Below are 22,435 nucleotides of genomic sequence, written 5' to 3'. Positions count from 1 at the left end.
ATATTGGGCCAGTGGCAATAGTAAGGTTCGAACAATTGTTTACGTATATACCGGATTTTAGGACATACTAAAGGAAAATGGATTTCTTTTTCTACTAGGTTTATATTTCAGTTTGTAAACTCTGTGTTCTTTGTATATTGTTATTATTTTTTTATCTCAAAGTTAATTTTTGTAGTGTGTGAGAACTAGTTCTAAATCTTGTAGGTTAAATTCTTTTGTTTTTCAAGTTCAAAGTCGTGCTTAATAAGATAATATAATTCAAGTTCACTCGAGTTGTTTAATCTTCCTTATCAATATTGTTAATAACTATTTTTTTAAATAATCGCCGTGTTATTTAGAATAACTGTTTAATTAACCCATATGCCATTTATTACACATTCTTATAGAATGTTTTTAAATGGAATGCCCAGTTGGCTTTATTTATTGATTCATCGTCCAAAAATACGATTTGAATAATGAAGAGTTTGGGTTACTCTTTAAGAATTTAGACCAGTACTTAATAAATATTATTTCTCTATGTATTTGCATCGAAAAAATCCCATTTTATATAAGTGACAGTATTTTTAAATATTTTTTTTTGTCTGCTGTATTTGTTATGGATAAGTTTGATGTCTTTAATTTTGTGATTTCCATTTACATGTAGTATTAGTGCAGTTTATAAGCTGAATAATTAATTTTGTTTCTAAGATTGGTATTAAGTCTGTTTTATTATTAATTATAAACGAGTTTGCGAGTGTGAAGCGTGCTGTGCTGTTCAAATAAATGTTCTAGATATTTAAAGGACTGCACAACTTCAATAGGTCGGTTATTTATAAAACAATATGTGGTATAATAAAAAAGTAATGTTAATCGAACGAGGAAGGTGCACCCACATAGTTTTTAATAAAATACCGACCTATTGAAGTCGTACAGTCCTTTCAATATCTTGAAGTTCACCTATTCAAAAGTATTTTTGGTAAAAGTAATGTTGAATCCTTACACATCACAATCACCATCGTGTATTTGCGTCAGTATGTGCTCTCACGATTGTTAAGAATTATTACTGCACCATCAACAAAATGTTATACAAATAATTTAACGAGTATATGTATTTGTAGTCCATATAAACAGCCGCTTCAGAGCCTTTGACGAATTTGTATATGGCGAATCTACGCGTCCATAACCTACTTGTTGTTTTCCTAGCCAAAAATGAGCGGAAAGATAACGGGCTGCTAGATGGTTTCAAAATGGCGATGTTTTATTGACAAAAGTCGATTAAAATTAAAACTAAGTATTTGTGTCTCACACTTAAGTGTAATTAGTAAAAGGTATTGGCTAAAATGATTAAAGCGTAACTTTTGTGTTTTAATTTAACAGTGAAGTGTTAAGTATTGTGGAGTAATAGATGAAGAATATATTTAACATTGGTATTGCTCAGTTGACTTGTGGCATTTAGGGAACAAAATGAATATCCAAATGTTAAAAAGTTCCCTAAACGCGCAATATTGTGGCTTATGTATTAGCAGACTGATACAATACGAAATGAAACTATGTCAAGCCATTTTGGAAATGATCAAGAAAAAATAGATAACAGTATATTAAAGATTCGTTGCATTTAAAACTGTGTAAATATGACCACCATAAGCCCACCGTCTTTTTAATACTTCACATTAAACTTACTAGGCTTGGATTCAAACACACGTCGAAATAAAGCATAGAGATAAGATAATAATGTTTATTTCATCCGATCATAACAATATTTCTAATTGTCTCAAAGTACATGAAGACAAATTATGTGACTAAGCACTGCAACACAAACAACAAGGTTAATTCAATTACACAAAACAACTTAAAATTGATTATGTCGCCCGCTCAGAACGTCCTATTTTTAAATCGAAAATGCTAAAATATTGTGCGAAAAGGCATGGCTGTCAACTGTATTAAACTGTTGTTTATCAAACGCGGTCGAGATATACTGCCACCTAACATTGTTATCAAGTTTGGTAGATATTGACAAATCATTCTCAAATAAGAGAGCGATCAAAGTGATTTTGCCTAATATTTCAAGGGCCATTTTGTATTGTGCGTTTTAACTTTGTTTTGAGTTTGCCTAGAGTTTATGTTATGAATACTAAAGTGTAAGCCCTGAAGTACGAAACATGAATGTTTCACACAGCGGATAGGGATTCTGTATATCATGATCCTGCTAAGCTATTCTCTCTAGCAACAAGAATCTCAAATAACGACCATGGGTAACACTTTTTCATCATCACCAAACATCTCAACACTAACCATGGTTAACACTTTTTATCGATATCGACACTCTCAAACAACGACCATGAGTATCACTTTTTCATCATCACCAACCCTCTCAACACTAACCATGGTTAACACTTTTTATCGATATCGACACTCTCAAACAACGACCATGAGTATCACTTTTTCATCATCACCAAACATCTCAACACTGACCATGGTTAACACCTATTATCGATATCGACACTCTCAAACAACGACCATGAGTATCATTTTTTCATCTTCACCAACCCTATCAACACTAACCATGGTTAACACCTTTTTATCGATATCGACACTCTCAAACAACGACAATGAGTATCATTTTTTCATCTTCACCAACCCTATCAACACTAACCATGGTTAACACCTTTTATCGATATCGACACTCTCAAACAACGACCATGAGTATCATTTTTTCATCTTCACCAACCCTATCAACACTAACCATGGTTAACACCTTTTATCGATATCGACACTCTCAAACAACGACAATGAGTATCATTTTTTCATCTTCACCAACCCTCTCAACACTAACCATGGTTAACACTTTTTATCGATATCGACACTCTCAAACAACGACCATGAGTATCATTTTTTCATCTTCACCAACCCTATCAACACTGACCATGGTTAACACTTTTTATCGATATCGACACTCTCAAACAACGACCATGAGTATCACTTTTTCATCTTCACCAACCCTATCAACACTGACCATGGTTAACACTTTTTATCGATATCGACACTCTCAAACAACGACCATGAGTATCACTTTTTCATCATCACCAACCCTATCAACACTGACCATGGTTAACACTTTTTATCGATATCGACACTCTCAAACAACGACCATGAGTATCACTTTTTCATCTTCACCAAACCTCTCAACACTGACCATGGTTAACACTTTTTATCGATATCGACACTCTCAAACAACGACCATGAGTATCACTTTTTCATCATCACCAAACATCTCAACACTGACCATGGTTAACACTTTTTATCGATATCGACACTCTCAAACAACGACCATGAGTATCACTTTTTCATCATCACCAACCCTCTCAACACTGACCATGGTTAACACTTTTTATCGATATCGACACTCTCAAACAACGACCATGAGTATCACTTTTTCATCTTCACCAAACCTCTCAACACTGACCATGGTTAACACCTTTTATCGATATCGACACTCTCAAACAACGACAATGAGTATCATTTTTTCATCATCACCAACCCTCTCAACACTGACCAAGATTAACACTTTTGATCGATATCGACACTCTCAAACAATGACCATGGGTAACACTTTTTCATCATCACCAAACATCTCAACACTAACCATGGTTAACACTTTTTATCGATATCGACACTCTCAAACAACGACAATGAGTATCATTTTTTTATCATCACCAACCCTCTCAACACTGACCATGGTTAACACCTTTTATCGATATCGACACTCTCAAACAACGACAATTTGTATCATTTTTTTATCATCACCAACCCTCTCAACACTGACCATGGTTAACACCTTTTATCGATATCGACACTCTCAAACAACGACAATTTGTATCATTTTTTTATCATCACCAACCCTCTCAACACTGACCATGGTTAACACCTTTTATCGATATCGACACTCTCAAACAACGACAATTTGTATCATTTTTTTATCATCACCAACCCTCTCAACACTGACCATGGTTAACACTTTTTATCGATATCGACACTCTCAAACAATGACCATGGGTAACACTTTTTCATCATCACCAAACATCTCAACACTGACCATGGTTAACACTTTTTATCGATATCGACACTCTCAAACAACGACCATGAGTATCACTTTTTCATCTTCACCAACCCTATCAACACTGACCATGGTTAACACTTTTTATCGATATCGACACTCTCAAACAATGACCATGAGTATCACTTTTTCATCTTCACCAAACATCTCAACACTGACCATGGTTAACACTTTTTATCGATATCGACACTCTCAAACAACGACCATGAGTATCACTTTTTCATCATCACCAAACATCTCAACACTGACCATGGTTAACACTTTTTATCGATATCGACACTCTCAAACAATGACCATGAGTATCACTTTTTCATCATCACCAAACATCTCAACACTGACCATGGTTAACACTTTTTATCGATATCGACACTCTCAAACAACGACAATGAGTATCATTTTTTCATCATCACCAACCCTCTCAACACTGACCATGGTTAACACTTTTTATCGATATCGACACTCTCAAACAACGACAATGAGTATCATTTTTTCATCTTCACCAACCCTATCAACACTAACCATGGTTAACACCTTTTATCGATATCGACACTCTCAAACAACGACAATGAGTATCATTTTTTCATCATCACCAACCCTCTCAACACTGACCATGGTTAACACTTTTTATCGATATCGACACTCTCAAACAACGACCATGAGTATCACTTTTTCATCATCACCAACCCTCTCAACACTGACCATGGTTAACACTTTTTATCGATATCGACACTCTCAAACAACGACCATGAGTATCATTTTTTCATCATCACCAAACCTCTCAACACTGACCATGGTTAACACTTTTTATCGATATCGACACTCTCAAACAACGACAATGAGTATCATTTTTTCATCATCACCAAACATCTCAACACTAACCATGGTTAACACTTTTTATCGATATCGACACTCTCAAACAACGACAATGAGTATCATTTTTTCATCATCACCAACCCTCTCAACACTGACCATGGTTAACACTTTTTATCGATATCGACACTCTCAAACAACGACCATGAGTATCACTTTTTCATCATCACCAACCCTCTCAACACTAACCATGGTTAACACTTTTTATCGATATCGACACTCTCAAACAACGACAATGAGTATCATTTTTTCATCATCACCAACCCTCTCAACACTGACCATGGTTAACACTTTTTATCGATATCGACACTCTCAAACAACGACCATGAGTATCACTTTTTCATCTTCACCAAACCTCTCAACACTGACCATGGTTAACACTTTTTATCGATATCGACACTCTCAAACAACGACCATGAGTATCACTTTTTCATCTTCACCAAACCTCTCAACACTGACCATGGTTAACACTTTTTATCGATATCGACACTCTCAAACAACGACCATGAGTATCACTTTTTCATCTTCACCAACCCTATCAACACTGACCATGGTTAACACCTTTTATCGATATCGACACTCTCAAACAACGACAATGAGTATCATTTTTTCATCATCACCAACCCTCTCAACACTGACCATGGTTAACACTTTTTATCGATATCGACACTCTCAAACAATGACCATGGGTAACACTTTTTCATCATCACCAACCCTATCAACACTGACCATGGTTAACACCTTTTATCGATATCGACACTCTCAAACAACGACAATGAGTATCATTTTTTCATCATCACCAACCCTCTCAACACTGACCATGGTTAACACTTTTTATCGATATCGACACTCTCAAACAACGACCATGAGTATCACTTTTTCATCATCACCAACCCTATCAACACTGACCATGGTTAACACCTTTTATCGATATCGACACTCTCAAACAACGACAATGAGTATCATTTTTTCATCATCACCAACCCTCTCAACACTGACCATGGTTAACACTTTTTATCGATATCGACACTCTCAAACAACGACCATGCGTAACACCTTTTCATCATCACCAAACCTCTCAACACTTCCATGGGTAACACTTTTTTATAGATATATCTTTCACCTATGCAATATAAGGAATTTACAGATTTTATAAATTATCAAACACTCGTTCGATCAATTCCATTACATGTAAAGACACAGCTGATTTCAGATGGGATTATTCTCACTGATACCCAACAATTTAAAGAAAAAGTTGTAACATCAATACTAACAAACTTAGTTTTGTATTCAAATTTGTTGCAAAATATTCTCCAACCGATTTCAGAAGCAAAATGAAAAGAAACTCTGGATATTAGTGAACATCAGGAATGAAAATCTATATATAGTAACATTTACAAATCAACGAAAGATACAACATTGCGTTGTTTCAACTACAAATTCCTTATGAGACTATCATCGACCAACAAATTTCTGTTTAAAGTCAAATTAGTCGATTTCAGTCTGTGTGCACTTTGCAACTCAAATGTTGAATCATTTAAAAAATTAAATTGGGTGTGTTAAAAACCTCAACAGTTATTTAATAAATTAAACAACTTTATTACATGGACATCAATAAATATAACAATATACAAACACGAAGCCCTATCGGGATTAGTCAAAAACGCAAATACAGTAATATCTGTATTTTTTTCATTAGCTTAATGAAATTTAATATCAATTCAACAAAATGTTATGACAGACAATTATCTTTCGATGAATTTTTGCATCATCTAAAATAAAGAATCAGAATAGACCGGCAAAATAGCATTAAATAATGATAAGTATGAAACCAACAGAAATAAAAGGGAAGTACTCGATATTCTAAACAACTAATGTATATATCGAAAAAAGAGCCACATATAGTCTAAACAATGCATATCTTATAATTGTTTTTTACTCATATAAATAAAATATTTTTTAACAAAAAAGGGACATCTGTGTGTGCGTGTGTGTGTGTATGTGTGCGCGTGCGTGCGTGCGTGTGTGCGTGCGTGCGTGTGTGTGTGCGGGTGTGTGTGCGCGTGTGTTTGTGTGCGTACGTGCGTACGTGCTTGTGTACATGCGTTTTGATATATTATGTAAATCTGATTTATGTTGAAAATAAAAATGTAAAAGCAACACTTTTTCATCATCACCAAACTCTCAACACTGGTCATGGGTAACACATTTTCATCTAAACCAACACTCTCAACACTGGCCATGGTTAACACTGTTTCATCGACACCAACGGTCTCAACATACACCATGTATAACTCTTTTCATCGACATCAATATTCATTAACATCGACCATGGATTACTCTATTTTATCGACACCAACGCCCCCAATATACACCATGGATAAAACTATTTCATCAACACCATCACTCTCAAACACCGACCATGGATAACACTTTATTCATCAACACCAACATTCTCAAAAATCGATCATGGATAATACTTTATTAATTAACACCAACACTATCAATCATCGACCATGGGTAACACTTTATTCAACAACACCAACACTCTGAAACATCGGCCATGGATAACACTTTATTCATCAACACCAACACTCTCAAACATCGGCCATGGATAACACATTATTCACCAACACTAACACTCTCAAATATGGATAATACTTTATTCATGAACACCAACACTCTCGAAAATTTACAATGGATAACTCTTTATTCAACAACACCAACACTCTCAAAATCGACCATGGGAAACACTATTTCAACGACACCAGCACTCTCAAACATCTGCCATGGATAACACTTTATTCAACAACAAACACCCTCTCAAACATCGGCCATGGATAACACTTGATTCATCAACACCAACATTCTCAAACATCGACCATAAATAACACTTTATTCATCAACACATTCACTCTCAAACATCGGCCATGGTTAACATTTTATTCAAAAAACACCAACACCCTCAAACATCGACAATGGATAACACTTTATTCATTAACATCAACACTCATAAACAACGGCAATGGGTAACACTTTATTCAACAACACCAACACTTTTAAACATTGACCATAGATAACACTTTATTCATCAACACCAACACTCTCAAACATTACACTTTATTCAACAACACCAACACTTTCAAACATTGACCAAAGATAACACTTTATTCATCAACACTAACACTCTCAAACATCGGCTATGGGTAAAACTTTATTCAACAACACAAACACTTTCAAACATCGGCCATGGTTAACACTTTATTCAACAACACAAAAACTTTCAAACATCGGCCATGGATAACACTAAATTTATCAATACCAACACTCACAAGCATCGACCAACGCTCTCAAACATCAACCATGGATAACATTTTATTCATCAAATCCAACGATCTCTAAACGTCGACCATGGATAACACTTTATTCATCAAAACCAACGCTCTCTAACATCGACTATAGAAAACACTTTATTCAACAACACCAACATTCTCAAACATCGACTAAGGATTACAATTTAATCATCAACAAAACCATTTCCAAACATCGGCCATGGATACTATATAATTCATCAAAACCAACATTCTTAAACATCGGTCATGAGTTAAACTTTATTCATCAACACATTCAGTCTCAAATATTGACCATGGGTAACATTTTATTCAACAACACCAACACGCTCAAACATAGGCCATGGATGACACGTTATTCAACAACACCAACACTCTCAAACATTGACCATGGATAACACATTTCATCGACACCAACACTCTCAAACATCGACCATTGATAACACTTTATTCATCAACACCAACACTCTCAAACATTGACCATTGATAACACTTTATTCATCAACACCAACACTCTCAAACATTAATCAAGGGTAACACTTCATTCATCAACACCAACCCTCTCAAACATCCACCATGGATAGCTTTTTATTCATTAACACCAACACTCTCAAACATCGACCATTGATAACACTTTATTCAACAACACCAACACTCTGAAACATCGACCATTGGTAACACTATTTCATCCACACCAACACTCTCAAACATCGACCATTGATAACACTTTATTCAACAACACTAACACTCTGAAACATCGACCATTGGTAACACTTTTTCATCGACACCAACACTCTCAAACATCGACCATTGGTAACACTTTATTCAACAACACACTCATTCTCAAACATCGACCATGTATAACACTTTATTCAACAACACCAACACTCTCAAACATCGACCATTGATAACACTTTATTCATCAACACCAACACTCTCAAACATCGACCATGGATAACACTTTATTCATCAACACCAACACTCTCAAACATCGACCATGGATAACACTTTATTCATCAACACATTCACTCTCAAACATTGACCATGGATAACACTTTATTCATCAACACATTCACTCTCAAACATCGACCATGGATAACACTTTATTCATCAACACCAACACTCTCAAACATCGACCATTGATAACACTTTATTCATCAACACATTCACTCTCAAACATTGACCATGGATAACACTTTATTCATCAACACATTCACTCTCAAACATTGACCATGGATAACACTTTATTCATCAACACCAACACGCTCAAACATTGACCATGGATAACACTTTATTCATCAACACCAACACTCTCAAACATTGACCATGGATAACACTTCATTCATCAACACCAACCCTCTCAAACATCCACCATGGATAACACTTTATTCATCAACACCAACACTCTCAAACATTGACCATGGATAACACTTTATTCATCAACACCAACACACTCAAACATCGACCATTGGTAACACTATTTCATCGACACCAACACACTCAAACATCGACCATTGATAACACTTTATTCAACAACACACTCATTCTCAAACATCGACCATGTATAACACTTTATTCAACAACACAAACACTCTCAAACATCGACCATTGATAACACTTTATTCATCAACACATTCACTCTCAAACATTGACCATGGATAACACTTTATTCATCAACACATTCACTCTCAAACATCGACCATGGATAACACTTTATTCATCAACACCAACACTCTCAAACATTGACCATGGATAACACTTTATTCATCAACACCAACACTCTCAAACATCGACCATGGATAACACTTTATTCATCAACACATTCACTCTCAAACATTGACCATGGATAACACTTTATTCATCAACACCAACACTCTCAAACATTGACCATGGATAACACTTTATTCATCAACACCAACACTGTCAAACATCGACCATGGATAACACTTTATTCATCAACACATTCACTCTCAAACATTGACCATGGATAACACTTTATTCATCAACACCAACACTCTCAAACATTGACCATGGATAACACTTTATTCATCAACACATTCACTCTCAAACATTGACCATGGATAACACTTTATTCATCAACACCAACACACTCAAACATTGACCATGGATAACACTTTATTCATCAACACTAACACTCTCAAACATCGATCATGGATAACACTTTATTAATCAACACCAACAATCTCATACATCGACCATGGATAACACTTTATTCATCAACATAATCACTTTCAAACATCGACAATGAATAACATTTTATTCATCAAAAACAACATTCTCAAACATCGGCGATGGGTAAAACTTTATTCAACAACACAAACACTTTCAAACATCGGCCATGGTTAACACTTTATTCAACAACACAAAAACTTTCAAACATCGGCCATGGATAACACTAAATTTATCAATACCAACACTCACAAGCATCGACCAACGCTCTCAAACATCAACCATGGATAACATTTTATTCATCAAATCCAACGATCTCTAAACGTCGACCATGGATAACATTTTATTCATCAAAACCAACGCTCTCTAACATCGACTATAGAAAACACTTTATTCAACAACACCAACATTCTCAAACATCGACTATGGATTACAATTTAATCATCAACAAAATCATTTCCAAACATCGGCCATGGATAATATATAATTCATCAAAACCAACATTCTTAAACATCGGTCATGAGTTAAACTTTATTCATCAACACATTCAGTCTCAAATATTGACCATGGGTAACATTTTATTCAACAACACCAACACTATCAAACATAGGCCATGGATGACACGTTATTCAACAACACCAACACTCTCAAACATTGACCATGGATAACACATTTCATCGACACCAACACTCTCAAACATCGACCATTGATAACACTTTATTCATCAACACCAACACTCTCAAACATTGACCATTGATAACACTTTATTCATCAACACCAACACTCTCAAACATTAATCAAGGGTAACACTTCATTCATCAACACCAACCCTCTCAAACATCCACCATGGATAGCTTTTTATTCATTAACACCAACACTCTCAAACATCGACCATTGATAACACTTTATTCAACAACACCAACACTCTCAAACATTGACCATTGATAACACTTTATTCATCAACACCAACACTCTCAAACATTAATCAAGGGTAACACTTCATTCATCAACACCAACCCTCTCAAACATCCACCATGGATAGCTTTTTATTCATTAACACAACACTCTCAAACATCGACCATTGATAACACTTTATTCAACAAGACCAACACTCTGAAACATCGACCATTGGTAACACTATTTCATCCACACTAACACTCTCAAACATCGACCATTGATAACACTTTATTCAACAACACTAACACTCTGAAACATCGACCATTGGTAACACTTTTTCATCGACACCAACACTCTCAAACATCGACCATTGGTAACACTTTATTCAACAACACACTCATTCTCAAACATCGACCATGTATAACACTTTATTCAACAACACCAACACTCTCAAACATCGACCATTGATAACACTTTATTCATCAACACATTCACTCTCAAACATCGACCATGGATAACACTTTATTCAACAACACCAACACTCTCAAACATCGACCATGGATAACACTTTATTCATCAACACATTCACTCTCAAACATTGACCATGGATAACACTTTATTCATCAACACATTCACTCTCAAACATCGACCATGGATAACACTTTATTCACCAACACCAACACTCTCAAACATCGACCATTGATAACACTTTATTCATCAACACATTCACTCTTAAACATTGACCATGGATAACACTTTATTCATCAACACATTCACTCTCAAACATTGACCATGGATAACACTTTATTCATCAACACCAACACTCTCAAAAATTGACCATGGATAACACTTCATTCATCAACACCAACCCTCTCAAACATCCACCATGGATAACACTTTATTCATCAACACCAACACTCTCAAACATTGACCATGGATAACACTTTATTCATCAACACCAACACACTCAAACATCGACCATTGGTAACACTATTTCATCGACACCAACACACTCAAACATCGACCATTGATAACACTTTATTCAACAACACACTCATTCTCAAACATCGACCATGTATAACACTTTATTCAACAACACCAACACTCTCAAACATCGACCATTGATAACACTTTATTCATCAACACATTCACTCTCAAACATTGACCATGGATAACACTTTATTCATCAACACATTCACTCTCAAACATTGACCATGGATAACACTTTATTCATCAACACCAACACTCTCAAACATTGACCATGGATAACACTTTATTCATCAACACCAACACTGTCAAACATCGACCATGGATAACACTTTATTCATCAACACATTCACTCTCAAACATTGACCATGGATAACACTTTATTCATCAACACCAACACTCTCAAACATTGACCATGGATAACACTTTATTCATCAACACCAACACTCTCAAACATTGACCATGGATAACACTTTATTCATCAACACCAACACACTCAAACATTGACCATGGATAACACTTTATTCATCAACACAATCACTCTCAAACATTGACCATGGGTTACACTTTATTCATCAACACCAACATTCGCAAACATCGACCATGGATAACACTTTATTCAAAAACACCAACACTCTCAAAGATCGAACATGGATAACACTTTATTCATCAACACCAACACTCTCATACATCGACCATGAGTAACACTTTATTCATGAACACCAACACTCTCAAACATCGACCATGGATAACACTTAATTCATTAACACCAACACTCTCAAACATCGACCTTGTATATCACTTTATTCATCAACACATTCACTCTCAAACATCGACCATGGATAAGATTTAATTCATTAACACCAACACTCTCAAACATCGGTCATGGGTTACACTTTCTTCATCAACACCAACACTCCCAAACATCGGCCATATGTTACATTTTATTCATTAACACAATCACTCTCAAACATCGACCACGGATAACACTTTATTCATCAACACAATCACTCTCGAACATCGATCATGGGTACTCTCAATTCATTAACACAATCACTCTCAAACATAGACCATGGGTACACAGTTTCATCGACAACAGAATTCCCAAACATCGGCCATGAATAATATTGTATCACGACAACATCTTCGACTGAAGGGCACACCGTATTTATCGCCTACAACATGTTTTCATTTAAAATAAATAATAAATATTGATACAAAACATTAACAACAATGTGCATAATGACCCGCAACATACAACAAGCTTTTATTATGTTCAAACAGTTTCACCTTTAAAATCAATATTATTTAAATATGCAGGTATTTTCTCTTCCTGGTATTTAGTATAAAAATCGTCTCAGCGATTGTTGAATAAAGGGAATTGTTTGAACAAGCAGATTTATTACCGAACATGACATAAATGTAAAGAGATGTATATAGCTTGTAAACCTTTCAAATTCAAAAATGCCATAAATTTCGTTCTTGTATGCATTAATCTCAGACATGATTTCAAAAGATGGACCTTGTAAAAAAAACCAATGATTACGATATTAAGGGGAAATACAAAAAATACGAATTTTTTGTCTACCGAACTTCATAGTAATTTCCTCTCTTGCAATAATGCGTTTAGGAAGCATTTACGCCAAAATAAGAAAAAAAAACAGAAACTTATTAATTGCGATTGAAAATTAGCAGTATCTTCTACAAATGGGTTTGCATTAAAGAAAAATTAATATGTGGTATATCGTATACTTTTTGTTGATTGATCGGAGGGGAATATTGAAATAAACAATGCTGTCATAAATCATTGCTTGTTATACAATATGAATGTTAAGTGTTTTTTATACGAAGGACTGAGCGATTGTAAATACATACCCTTAAAAAGCAATACAATACGCCTATTAATAGTAAACACGTTTTGTTAGCTTTATTTTATATCGATTCGAAACAAATGTATAAACAAAGATAAATATGTTGATAATATCACAAAAGTCAAAGTCGTCAAGTGGAAAAACATCAATTGTCTGTAATGATGACCTCAAATAATTGTTCCAATATATAAACGGTAGGAAATGTTGGCAAGTATTTGAAGGTTCTCGCCGAATGCGTTTTAATTTTCATGTCTAGTGCATTGTGTTGGATGCATTAGGCTTAGCGGTCAAACCCTACTAGATAATTTAATACGGCTCAGTAATGTTTGAAGTGTAACCCAATAAAAGTTGCTTTTATCTACTAATTCACTGCTGGAAAAAGTTACAATAAGTTCAATATTTGCAGTTTAAATGGTTGAAAAACCCACTAAAATTACATTTAACTGACCGTTCAAAGGTGGTACCTAACAACCAACACAACTAGTTGTTTTATATAGTACATACGGACTGTGATGTTTGTGGAGCTTTGTGCTGTTGTTCCATGTTTCTTGTTTGTGATTTTTTGGATTTTTTTGTGTTCTATTGTGTCTTTGGAGTATACCCTGTGCATTATGCCCACTGTAAATCTTTTCAACACTCTTTATTATGAATATATTTAAATTATGCGTACCTGTTATACTCCTTGTAAATGCGTTCACATCATTAGCCGAGCTGACTGATAACAGAATCAACCCCGTTTAAAGTATTTCAACGAGGCTCTGTAAAGAGAGAAATGTTTTTATTGTTATGGGCGTGACATACTCGCTAAGGTAAGATTCATACAGTGAGATTGAACAAGATGTTTCACACTATACAATAAATATATGATTTCTCATTCAATTAAATAGTGTGTGTGTGTGTGTGTAACACTAAATGAGTTATTAGAATGTCTGTAATATTGCTGGCCCAAGCTTTAATCACTGACATGCACCGACACTTTAATTAAGGCATGGTAGATTCTAGTACAAGACTTGTTAAGCGGTGTGCAGTGTTCGTCGGGGCGTATTTACAAACGTTGGTCGTTTTTGGTAATAAAAACCACAACTATAAATAGTTCTTTCGGCGTTTGTGCAAAAACAATTACCCAAAACAACTATTTTTAACCGGACAGAGAAAGATAAGTCGGTCTCGCTAAACATATTAAAGAAGGATTTCATAAGAAATAATGAAAAACGTTTTGATATCTATAAAACCCAAGTTTTGTTGACATGTGTTTTAACGATTTCTTCGTCGATTGTCACTTGGCATTTAGAACATGTGTTATAATTTCTGAACATTGCTAAGCGTAACAAACCTATATATCTTATTTCATCTAGCCAAATAACTTCATATATTCTTATATCTAAACTTGATTTTAAAATTGATTATCGCAAATATCATACATTGTTGGTCATTTATATTTTGAATTTAAGGAATGAAAGAAGAACAGTTAGGATGAAATGTTAAGATAAAAATATAATCAAAATATGAGGGTTTAAAACGTGTAGACAGTTGGTAGGGTAGGAATTTGAGAATGTTCGGAACTATGGGGCTACGTCTATGAACACAAATCACAATCAGTTTCCAATTTATCTGTGTAATTTGGATAATTCTGAACTCGAACATAAATATGTAAAAGCATGTGAACAATGTATGAAGAAATACATATGCACATATACGACATCTGTTGAAGTATACTGTAATATATGTTTTATGAAATGTTTTGTTTTTGATTTTAGAAAAATTCGCTTTAAATAAAAAATAGCCATTAACTTGTTTTTATATCATACTATTATTCTTATTTTTGTTTTGATCCTCCAAACTTCTTGTGTATTGTGAAAGGCCCTTAACTAGCACGACCGATTTCCTAAAAGCAACACAATTGAATAGATTAACAAAACCGAATAATTCCTTGTAAACATTTGCAATAGTAAACAAAAATAACTCATGTTAAAGAAATGACAATATAGGAAAGGCAAATACTCGTAGCGATTACAATAATTCTTGTTAGATCACTATGTCCCCAATGCGAAGGTCTTTTCTTTTATTTTGGCATTCAATAGTGTTTACTGATAACATTAAAATCGAATGTGTTTAATGCATATTATTTTATTAAAAATAAGTCTGACGTTACCTTTCTTTTTTTGTATATTCTAATATATTTTTTTTCTAAACAACGAAACATGGCTATGTTTTTATAATATCACATATTCATTTTGAAGACCTTTACAGCCTTGTTTATTCGAAATCCTTATCATTAAAAACCTTGAAATAGACACATGACGAAGCTAATGCTGAGAGCAAGTTAAACACTTAAGTCTGTAAAAGCAAAAACATAATCTTGATATATGAGATGTTTAGATTAAATATCAAAGATAAAAAGAGGACACATCATCTCATATATGACCGCCGGCCTGAGAAAACGAACCTTATCGCATTTCCGAGATATTGACGGAATTGCACGAAAACTCCCGAAGAAATGCGGAAGTAAATACATAAATAAAAAGAAAGTAACTGTTTGAAAAATTCTATTTTTATGGCGAAAACACCATAATATTTGATATTTCGATGTATCAGAAGGTTGGAAGATGGAAGATTTAGAAGTAAGTATAGTTCCATTCATGAAATATACTTGAAATTGATTTTATAATCCTTTTATTTTCAATCGTCTGCAAGTGAAAACTAAAGCACTTTCTCAAAGTAATAATGCAGAAAGGTAAGCATATGGTTCATATGAAAGTTAATTTATATATAAAAACTGTTTAAATAATGATAAATATAAACATGTAGAATTATTATCATTTATTTCTCAGTAAACAATGGACAGAATACCAACATTTTTTTAAATCAACGTGTTCGGTAAACTCCGTACGATAGTGTATGTGCGCTTATCGATAAATCGATACCTCGATGCATTACAATTGAGACAAGTGGGGAAAGAGCTCAGATGGATAAGCGCTTGTCTTGTAATCAAACGTTACCGGTTCGATCCCGGGAACATTTTTTATTTTTTTATAAATTTTTAGAAACTTTTTTTTTTACAGCTGATACAGCGATTCTATGACGAATTCTTTGGACACAAATCAACGATATCAAGACATTCACATTAAATTGAACTACCCAGAGGTATCCTTAACTGTTCATTGACGCTAAATGACAATTGTTTAATAATAAGTTCAAATAACAGAAATGCAATTTAATTTCATGATAAATAATATTTTTTTTTAAATCTAAATCATCATTGCTATTTTAAGAATTGACACCTTTTAAATAAATAGTAAATTATTTTGCAGTAAATGTGTGGATCTTATTTGTTTATTCGCAATAATAAAGTTATATAACGTTGCAATACATTATTTTAGTTTGTATATTATGGGCAAACATAATGCTTAACTCACTAAGGATACTCTGTTTCATTACAGTAACGTCTGATGATGAAAATTATGACAATCAAGTGCCATCAGAAAATGTAAATGATCATGTAATCTCGGAACATGATGATGACATACCAATTGTAGAATCATGCCACACATTAGCGACTGGCTGCGATTGCACTTCTATGTGCATGGACTCTATTGACCGTGAAGCTGCCCAAGCCCATATTGACAATATAAGGCAGTATACAAAGGAAGAAAAGGACTTATATATAATGGGAGCATTAAACCGGATAAATTCAGATAAAAAACGAAGCCGGTATGGTGATCGTCAGCGTACGCGATACGACTATAAGTTTGAGGGTAATGTTGTGTGCAAGAAATCATTCATGTGTGTGTATGACATCGGCCCGACTCATCTCAAGAATCTTTTAAAACATGTTAACGAGAATGGAAATGTTCCCCGTTGTCATGGAAACCAAGGCCGGCGGCCCATTCATGCGTTAACTTTTCAAGAAATTGAAAATGTAATATCATTTTTAAAGAATGTTGCAATTGATGAAGGACTGCCCATGCCTGCAGCACCCAGAGGGAGAGCCAAGGACGCACCAGTATTCCTCCACAGCTCCACCACAAAGATGAAAATGAATAAATTATATGAAAAATCGTGCATTGAAGCAGCCACAAAATGTATTAAATATAAGACGTTCTGCAGATTGTGGCATGAGCTTTGTCCAAACATCAAGGTAAGTCATGTAGAGCGGTACATCAAAGAATCTTCTGTATGTATTATATTAAGAATGCGATAGTTTGTTTGTTTTATTCGAGATGAATGTATTCGTTTCTAGCTCAGTGATAAATAAAACGTTAACAACCTAAATAATAACTTTTTTAAAATATTCAATTCTTTTACAGATCGCCACTCCCCAAGAGGACGTGTGTGTCACGTGCGAGATGTCACGGAAAGGAGTCGCTGATGCCACGACAGACGACGAGAAGCTAGCTGCTGCATCAGCTCTCGAGAGACACATCAATGCGACCAGAAAAGAGCAAAAAGGTATTTTATTGGTGTTGAAGTTATTATTATGATAAGTTTATTATTCAATGGAAATATATTGAAAGAAGAACTTCGTTCGGCTACACTATATATGTTTGCACTCCTAATGTACTTCTTCGGGTTGTCAAGTTAGCGCAGTGGTTAGCGCACTCGCTTCTCACCTAGGCGACCCGAGTTCGATTCCCGGCTCGGGCGCATGTGAGTTTGGTTGTGGTCACCAAACCGGACAAGTGGGTTCTCCGGTTCCCCCCCCCCCCCACAACACAAGACCACACTCTCGCGTGAAATCGGACCAACGAGAGTGATTAATACAATGTTGTTATAACTTGTTTCACAATCGTTGTAAAATAAATATGTTTAAACTAATGTACTTCGATGCAATTTCAATGAAAACAGTCGCTGAAATTAGACTATATTTGTTTAACATTTGTATTGATTGAGCTAAATATTTCATACTTTCATAAAATTATATGTACATGTCTTTGTATTCAAATTAGGTGTACAAAGACTGCGTTACTACTGCTATGGACGAATTGAGAGGCACCCGCCCTACAGAGCCAGTCGAGCCATGCTCAACTGACTTTCAGCATGCACATTACACGTTCGACTTTGCTCAGAACTTGTGCCTGCCACATCACAGTCGCCAGATGGGACCTATGTACTTTGTCACTCCTAGGTAATAAGACAAATATTTTCGTTTAGAAGCATTATTTTTTAATGACTCTGACCTTTGCGCCTAAATAAGTGTTTTCACACGTTTTTATGTGACAATATCGTATCTCTAAATAGTTGATTTCCGAAAACAGATTCTGACTATTTAACAAGATGTTAAATACATCTATTTACAGAAAAGTTCATTTATTCGGGTTTCGGGACGACGCCCTTCCGATTCAGTATAATTTTCTAATCGACGAAGCCGAGACTATGATGCAGGATGGAGGTGGCATTCACGGGCCAGATGCTGTAATTTCGCTCGTGGATTACGCTCTGACAGAGTTTGGGCACGGGGAGCGAGTGACTACTCTTCATGCGGACAATTGTGGCGGTAATTAAAGCTGCAATCTCACAGATATGCCAATAGTACAACTGTTTTATTTTTTGTTTTTGTAATTGATTGCTGACAAATAATCAGATCTCTGATTTTCATATTTCCGTTCGAAAATACAAATGTTACATGGCTTAAACCGTTATTAACGGGTTACGAAAATTGCATAAAATATCAATCTTTGAACTTAAATATTAAAATCTGCGGTCTAATTTTTTGTCAGCAGTTTTATATAACTTGTTTTCATGGATTTACGCAAAAATTGGCTCGTTCCAACCAATTGAAACCAGTAATAAACCATATTTGAAACCATAAAGGCAATCATATGTAACAATGGAGGTAAATATTTGTGTACGAACTACATATATGAACATATTTTAGTAATGAGTATAATTGGTTATTTCTAAAACTTAATAATTTTCAGGACAAAACAAAAACCGCTACCTGCTAGCGTACTTCTGCTGGAGGACCATGATCGGCCTTAACGAGGAGATACGCAATTTGATGCAGGTAGCAGGTCATGCCAGGTGCATAATAGACGCTGGGTTCGGGCGAATCAATGCGCTTTACAGGCGAACGGACTGTGAAACCTTGAGTGACCTAGGTTAGTTGAAAAGAAGTATTCTCATTCAACAAAAACAACAGACTGATTTAAGTTTATTTAAATCAAATGATTGAACAAAAACATCGAAATTATATCGTGAATGTGGTGAGTAATTTTTATTAATCATTTTCAGAAAACGTTGTTGCATCTTCTTCAACTAGAAATGAGGCTGTCCTTTACAAGAAACCTGACGGGACCTCGAGGTTTGAATGGCGGGAATGGAAGATATTTCTTGGGGAACAGTTTCGTGCACTAAAAGGAATAAGGTCATATCAGCAGTTTCGATTCACCTCTGAGTCGCCTGGCATCATTTTTTTGAAGAAAGGAGAAGACAACGAGGAGACGAGCTACTGTGTGTTCCGTGGTGGAAATGTACTGCGAAGTAGACCGCAGGAAGTACAAGCTGCTGGTTTAAGCCGCGAGCGCCAGGCATACTTGGCAACTCACGTGCGAAAATACTTGCGGGCGAAGAACAAGGACACAACATGTCCGCTTTCTGAGGAATAGTGCCAAGTGTCTGACATCACTGAATAAGTGGACATATTTCGCGTGTTGTTGGTGAATTGTTATTGTGCTGTTGTTTGTTGTTAAAATACAGATTGTAACGGTATATCTGTTATATCGTTTATGTACACATAGATATTGAACATTGATAATTTAATGTTTTTTGTTTTTTTTAAATGTTAAAGACGATGGCTTGAAAACACACTTCAAGATACTCCGCGAAACATATAGGGACTGTTTTTATATCATATGGGTATACAGCATTTATTAAGGTAATAACACTACGGGAGATTCTTCAATACGTTTTATCAAATATCAGAATATATTAATTAATAGAAAATTTACCAAAAATTTGTTGAAAAATAAGCCAGCGATATTTTCATTCTAAATAGCAGTACCCGTTGCCATGGTTACATCAACATTTATACAGTATTTGTGCAGTTACCGAAATACTTTTCTATTGTTACCATTCAGTTAAAGTTTTAATTTATTACCAATAATTGCAGTAAACTTGCAAATGATTATATGTCTTCGTTTTTGTTTTGTTCAACGTTCCAAGAACGGCATGGTGATGGTCTTTGATATTGAAATTTAGCATTAAAAAAAGTATGCATTTTATTTTAGTTGGTATTTTTAGAACACACAGAAATTGTACTTTGTATTTTTGCAAAAAAACTAATTTTGATAAAATATGCGATAAGGGTCGTTTTCACAGGCCGGCGGTCATATATATATGACTGTAAATCAGGTTATTAAAGCTGCATTTTTATGTATGATCGACCTTTTATTTGCACAAATATGTGGCCTGCTTTGAGCGCGTTATAATTTGTTCAATTACGACAAATCAAAGGACCGTTACTCTGGACTGAATCGTGTGTTCTGGCTTCTTTGAGTTGTTCGCCGATTTATGCCAATGATTATCCATGTTTAATAAAGACTTCAATCGAAAATCTGAAATAAGATCTTGTGTCGCCACAGGCGACGACTCTGGATTACATGATCCTAAAATGCTACGCATATAGCCTTTCTTTCAACACAATTCTTTTACATCGACCATGAGTTACACTTTTTTCATATTCACCAATATCCTCAAACATGAACAATGAGTTATGCGTTCCATCGACAACGACCTGTAAAACATAAACCTTAGGTAACTATTTTTATCGACACCAACATTTTTCTTTGAGAAAGATAATAAATATTAAAAACAGCGTGCATGGCGACCCCTCAACACGAAACAAGCTTTGATTATGGTCAAACAGTATTACTTAAACATGTCAATGCCATTTAAAGATACAGGCATTAACACTTCCCTGCTATTTAGTATATCAATCGTCTCAATGGTAGAATGAATGGATTTGTTTGAACAAGCATATTTATTACCGAACAGGACATTAATGTAAAGAGATGAAGTTGTTTTATAAACATTTTAATTAAAAAAACAACAGTAATTTTCGTAATTCCGACATGAATAAGAGACATACATAACATTTCAAATAAATATAACAATGAGCTTGTGAACTGGAAATCGCACCTCATAGTAGTTTGATCGCTTGCCCTACTGCGTTCATATAG

The 22,435-nt window shown here is 34.8% G+C and overlaps 1 protein-coding gene across 2 annotated transcripts in view; it reads right to left on the bottom strand.

Moving 5' to 3' along the window:
* LOC128224000 (uncharacterized) overlaps positions 1-22,435 on the bottom strand; it is a 125,104-nt gene that overhangs the window by 9,653 nt on the left and 93,016 nt on the right. Inside the window, exon 1 of one of the 2 annotated variants that reach the window (XM_052933567.1) lies at positions 14,929-15,020. The exons of the other annotated variant lie outside the window; for it this stretch is intronic. The gene's annotated coding sequence lies outside the window, so the exon portion shown is untranslated. Of the gene's footprint in view, positions 1-14,928; positions 15,021-22,435 lie in introns of those variants that run through there. 2 annotated transcript variants of the gene reach the window in all.

Source organism: Mya arenaria, chromosome 17 (genome assembly GCF_026914265.1).
Source record: "Mya arenaria isolate MELC-2E11 chromosome 17, ASM2691426v1".
Taxonomy (NCBI): Eukaryota; Metazoa; Mollusca; class Bivalvia; order Myida; family Myidae; genus Mya; species Mya arenaria.
The sequence above is the reverse complement of the archived record's forward strand: the minus strand, read 5'-3'. Positions and strand labels throughout refer to the sequence as shown.